At 34.7% G+C, this 6,075-nt stretch overlaps 2 non-coding genes across 2 annotated transcripts; both read right to left on the minus strand.

The window, feature by feature from the left end:
- Nucleotides 1–3,535: 3,535 nt before the first annotated feature.
- LOC123568563 (U6 spliceosomal RNA) lies at nucleotides 3,536–3,642 on the minus strand. Its single transcript, XR_006691926.2, has one exon. It is a non-coding gene; the product is annotated as a U6 spliceosomal RNA (small nuclear RNA).
- Nucleotides 3,643–3,713: 71 nt separating this feature from the next.
- Nucleotides 3,714–3,819, minus strand: LOC123568572 (U6 spliceosomal RNA). Its single transcript, XR_006691935.1, has one exon. It is a non-coding gene; the product is annotated as a U6 spliceosomal RNA (small nuclear RNA).
- Between the last annotated feature and the right edge of the window lie 2,256 nt (nucleotides 3,820–6,075).

Here is a 6,075-nt window from a genome sequence, read left to right on the forward strand (position 1 = left end):
TTTCAAGTTTTTCAGGTGTTTTTTATGACCCAGAATGTGGACTATGTTGGTGAATATCCCTGTGAACCTATGAATAATGTGCATTCTCCTATTGTTGGATAAAGTTGTCTATAGATGTCTATAGACATTCATCCAGCTGATGAATGGTGTTGTTGAATTTCACTGTCTTTATTAATTTTGTGTCTGTTGGATCTGTTCTTTTCTAATAGGAGTGTATTGAAGTCTCCAACTATAATACTGTATACATGTGTATATATATATATATATATATATATATATATATATATATATCTTCACAGATCTATTAGTTTTCTTTCACGTATTTTAATACTCTGTTGTTAGGCACATACATGTTAAGAATTGTTATGTCTTCTTGAAGAATTAACCCCTTTATAATTATGTAGTGTTCTTTATTATCCCTGATAAATTTCCATGCTCTGAAGTCTGCTGTAACTAAAATTAATATTGCTATACCTATTTTCTTTCAATTCATGTTTTTAGCTTGGTATAATTTTCTTTATCCATTTACATTTAATCTATGTGTGTTTTATATTTAAAATGGATTTGTTTTAGACAATATATAGTTTGGTGTTGTTTTGTTTATCTTCTGACTCTCTTTTTATTGTGTGTGTGTATAAATATATATATATATGCATATGCATATTTATTTTTTATTTCAATAGCTTTGAGGTACAAGTGGTTTCTTGTTATATGGATGAATTATATAGCGGGAAACTCTGAGATTTTAGTGTGCCCATCGGCCATAGTGTTCATTGTACATAATATGTATTTTTTTATCTGTACGTTTCCTTTCACCCTCCCCCTTCTGAGTCTCTAAAGTTCATTATATCACTCTGTATGCCTTTGCATACTTATAGCTTAGCTCCCATTTGTAAGTGAGAAAATAGAATTTTTGGTTTTCTACTCCTGTGTTACTTTACATAGAATAATGGCCTCCAGCTCCATCCACATACTGCAAAATACATTATTTGGTTCCTTTTTATGCTGAGTAGTGTTCCATGGTGTGTGTGTGTGTGTGTGTATAACATTTTCTTTATCCATTCATTAGACAATCGGCACTTAGATTGGTTCCACATCTTTGCAATTGTGAATTGTGCTGCTATAAACATACATGTGCAAATGTCTTTTTAATATAGTGATTTCCTTTTGGGAGGGTAGATACCCAGGAGTGGGACTGCTGGATCAAATGGTGAATCTACATTTAGATCTTCAGAGAATCTTCATACTGTTTTCCTTAGAGGTTGTACTAATTTACATTCCCGCTAGCCATATATGAGTGTTTCCCCCTCATCCACACCAACATCTATTGTTTTTTGACTTTTTAGTAATGGCCATTCTTGAAGGAGTATAGTGCTATCTTACTGTACTTTTAATTTGCATTTTCCTGATGATTAATGATATTGATCATTTTTTCATATGTTTGTTGACCATTTATATAGCTTCTTTTGAGAGATGTCTGTTCATGTTCTTTGCCCACTTTTTCATGGGATTATTTGTTTTTTTCTTGCTGATTTGTCTGAGTTCCTTGTAGATTTTGGATATTAGTCCTTTGTTGGATGTGTAGTATGCAAATAGTTTCTCCATTCTGTGGGATGTCTGTTTACTCTGCTGATTATTCCTTTTGCTGGGCAGAAGCCTTATAGTTTAATTAGGTCCCATTTATTTAGTTTTGTTTTCATTGCTTTTGCTTTTGGGGTCTAAGTCATGAAGTATTTACATAGGCCAATGTCTGAAAGAGTTTTCCGAACTTTGTCTTCTAGAATTTTCATGGTTTCGGGTTGTATATTAAAGTATTTGATCCATCTTGAGTTGATTTTTATATAAAGTAAGAGATAGGGGTCCAATTTCATTCTTCTACATGAGGCTTGCCAGTTTTCCCAGTACCATTTATTAAATAGAATGCCCATTCCCAAATTTATGTTTTTGTATGCTTCGTCGAAGATCAGTTATTCTGTAAGAACCTAGTAGAGTTTCAGGAGGTAAAACTCAAAAAAACACTGGAGCTCCCAAATGACTGGGACTCCAAAATGACTGACCACCCCTGGAGTTTTTATGTCTCAGACTTGTCTACACTGAGCCTCCAACTGTGTGTCAATTACAGTTCAGGACTTCCTGCCTGGCACTAGTTTCCACAGATTTTCAGCTCATGAGTAAAGGGAAGCTCAGATTTTCACCTGAAATTCTGATAATTTAGTCTGCTGAAATAAACTGACAATAGACAGATTAATACTAGAAAAGGCATAGAAATTTCCTATGTGCAAGTGCACAGGAGTAACACAAAATATGAGACTCAACAAGGGACCAGATGATTGAAGCTTAAACATCATCTTCATAAAGCAGAGGAAAGTGGAGGATATAGGCAATTTTTAGAAGAAGAATAAATTATTTTTAGGGGAGATGAATGGGCCTAAAGAACAAACAGAAGCTTGAGACAAAGTTCATCTGGGTTCTGAGTGTGGTGTCCACATCAGTCTTCCTTCCTGGAATATATATTGATTTCCTCTAATTAATGAAATATCTAAGGAAGGGTATCACAACAATTGGATATTTCCTGAAAGATTCAGTCTTTAGGCAGGTAGGGTAACTTCAGAGAAAGCCCTTCCTTTATTTGCTATTCCTCAAGTGCTTTGAAGTCCAAAGAGGCATGTTTTGGGGCATCATTTTTAAGTCTCCACTAAGGTTTCTGCTTCAGTAAGTTTTCATTGTCTCTGTTTTCCTGTTGGTCTCTCTAATTTGGGAGACAGGGATTTGTCCTATGACCTCATGTCTCTGATGGATCTAAGACAATATATTCAGTTTCAGTGTGTTCAGCTTTTTATTTGTTATTAGGATGAAATGGTGACTTCCAGTTTTTTTACATATGAGACTGGAAGCTGAAAGGCCCACTGTTGTTTTGCAGAAATTTAATGATAGGTCTGTGAAGGATTAGGACTTCTGGCTTTGGCCTCAGTCCAACAGAATAAACCCTTCCCCATTTTTGGCTTTATAGAACACAGCCTACCTACTTCTTCCCCATGTTGATAAATAAAATCTACATATGATATGCCCAAACAGTGTACTTGGAAACTTCCATATGATATGCCTGATCAGCATACATAGAAACTTCCATATGACATTGCCAATCAGAGAACATAGATTCTTCCATGTGATGTATCTGGGCAGTATACAGAGAATTCTACTATCTGACATACCCAACAAGTGTACATAGGACCTTCCACGTGGCATGCCCAACAGTATACCATCCATATAACATGCCCAGTTAGACACATAAATTTAGGTCAATAGTCTCATTTTCATGATAAGACTGTTGGGAAAGCACTTTAATAGGGAAAGAGGAATCCTGCTAGAATGTAATCAATCTAATCCTTCCTTCACAATCATGAACTCATATCTAATGAGCAATAGGTATGCAAGGAACAGAAACAGCAAAACAGAAAAGGCAAGGAAGTAGAACACAGACCTTGAAAAAAATGAATAAATCACACATTAAAAGATGTGTTTTATTATTATTATTTTAAATATGGAATGCTTCATGAATTTATGTGTCATCCTTGCGCAGGGGTTGTGCTAATCTTCTCTGTATCATTCCAATTTTAGTATATGTGCTGCCAAAGTGAGCACAAAAGATGTGTTTTTTTAAAAAAATAATCTACTTAGTCTCTTCACAGCTACACAAGAAGATATTGCCTTTAAAAAAAATGGAATGCATCAAGAATTTACATGCCACCTTGTGCAGGGGTCATGCTGATCTTCTCTGTATCATTCCAACTTTAGTATATGTGCAGCTGAAGTGAGCACACATATTGCAGTTTTAAAGAAAAGTAGAATGATAAATTAAAAGGGGCAATGGGAGAATAAGAAAAAATTCTTAGAAATTAAAAGTATGTGATTATCAAAGAGAACTCAAAAGAACACTAAAGCATTAATAAAATAAAAATCTGTCAGAACAAAAAGAAAATGCAATATATTCACTCTAGCAAAATTTCAATCAAAACAGTAGAATGAAATATATTGTCTTTAAGGTTTTTAAAGTAAATTATTTTAACTAGCGTTCTGTATTTAAACTGAGTAACAATTAACCACAAGGAAAAAATTAAGAATTTTCTACATGCAGGATATCATAAAATTTACCTTTAATGCACTTATTTACCAAGAAAAAAATAATTGAGAATATGTCCTAGGAATAGTAAAATATAATCCAAATATATAATCAAAAAGATAAAAACAATAATTTATAATTATGAGAGGAGAGAAATGAAAGGAAGTGTAGAATACAAGGTGTGCAGTAGGCTTAGAGAGCAATTCATTAAAAACACAAAGTGAAATTGTGTTCACATTAACAAATTATATATTTGAAAGCTGAATGAACTTAGTGCTATGGTGCAGGCATAGTATCTTTTTTTTTTAAGTGGAAAAATGTAAACAAGGCATTGAAATTTCAGGAAAACCGAAAAGTTGTTTGAGTAATTGGAGGTCTGAATTCTGGGGGGAAAAAAAAAAGTCAATTTTTTAACCTGGTAGTATTCAATCCATGCTAGAGCTAGCAAACAATTGGGAAGTGGAGAGGAAAATAAAGAGAGGTAAGGGAATGTGGTGCCACTGATATATTTTTTTTTAATTTTCTATGGCGGGAATTAAAGATACATTTTGTAGAAGTTGACGGATTAAGAAAAAGAAGTTGCATTGTATTACCTATCCTAAAGATAGAAGGCGATCCGAACATTCTAATATCAGTTGCCAAGACTACTGGAGCATAGGGAAGAGAGGTATTAGAAATGTAGGTGAGCTAGATTTTTCTATTTCAAAGCAAGGAATCCATAGTTATTATTAGGTTTTGGCTAACCCAAAACACATATGGAAAAAATATATAGTATTTGGAGAGAAACAGTTGAAGATGTTTACCTCTAGGGAATGATAATTGGAAAGAACATAATAATTTTGTACCATCTGTTTAATTTGAGTTTGTTTTTCTTTTTTTTTTTTAATCATGTGCATTTATTATTTACTGTAAAAGTCAGGGTCCTGTCATGAAGTGAAGGCGTATTCAAATTGAGTAACCCATGGAGCATTTAATTAAGGGATTATTTATTATAATTTTGGTTTCTCCATCTCTACAAACAGTAGATAGTGTTCTATCCTGGCTTAGTAACAGTAGGGGCTATTACACCTCCTAGGTCTAAAGAATTGGAGGGAGTGGTCACCAGAACTGGGAATTATTATAAAAGCTACATGGATAGAGCAGCCTGACAAGAAGGTGGCATATGCAAGAGAAATACAGCCAATCTATAGTGACATGGAAGAGAGGAAAGACACCAGTGGAATAATTACCCTGACTCCATTCTCCTTTCATGTTTTCATGTTTTGCAGGTTCCTCCCATGACTGACAGCTTAGAAGCCAGAGGTCAAAGGAGCCTATCAATCAATGCACTCCATGCAAATATGTCCAGGGAGCAGGATAGAACAAGGTATAAAAGGGTGGAACTCTATCTAGAGGAGCAAAATGAAGATATCTAATACATTGACATTAATACAATATGTACAATGTCATTATAATGTGTCAAATTTGCACAGAAAAATAATCACAAAATAATCAATGTCATAGTCAACTATTGGTGGTGTTTTATGCCAGGTGCACTTTAGCTGATTAACTGGAGGATTTGAGTGAAAGTAGTTGTTTTTTTTGTTGTTGTTGTTGAGAAAGCGAGAAGTTAAGGAAACATCTGAAGGGCAATGGGCAAGTGATGCCTGCAAGGTACTGGCAGAAGATAAATGGTATGTTATTTTAAGCCAATAGAAAGCTTAATCCTGTGAGGGAAACTCTGGGAAACGTACACCATATGAGTCAGAATTACTCCAAGAATGAGGGAGCTAGGACACTTAGCTTCCTGAACCACTGGGTGTGATCTGCCCCTATAGGCAAAGGACCTTCCTAGGATCTAGAAAAAAAAGACTGAAGGCAGCTAAATGTAGATACTGGCCATTGGATGTTGGCCAAAGCAAAAGGAAGATCTGAAGGGTAAGGGAAGGACATTGCTGGTGTCTATACTTCTGGCC

The sequence above is a fragment of the Macaca fascicularis genome, chromosome 13 (assembly GCF_037993035.2).
Source record: "Macaca fascicularis isolate 582-1 chromosome 13, T2T-MFA8v1.1".
NCBI lineage: Eukaryota > Metazoa > Chordata > Mammalia > Primates > Cercopithecidae > Macaca > Macaca fascicularis.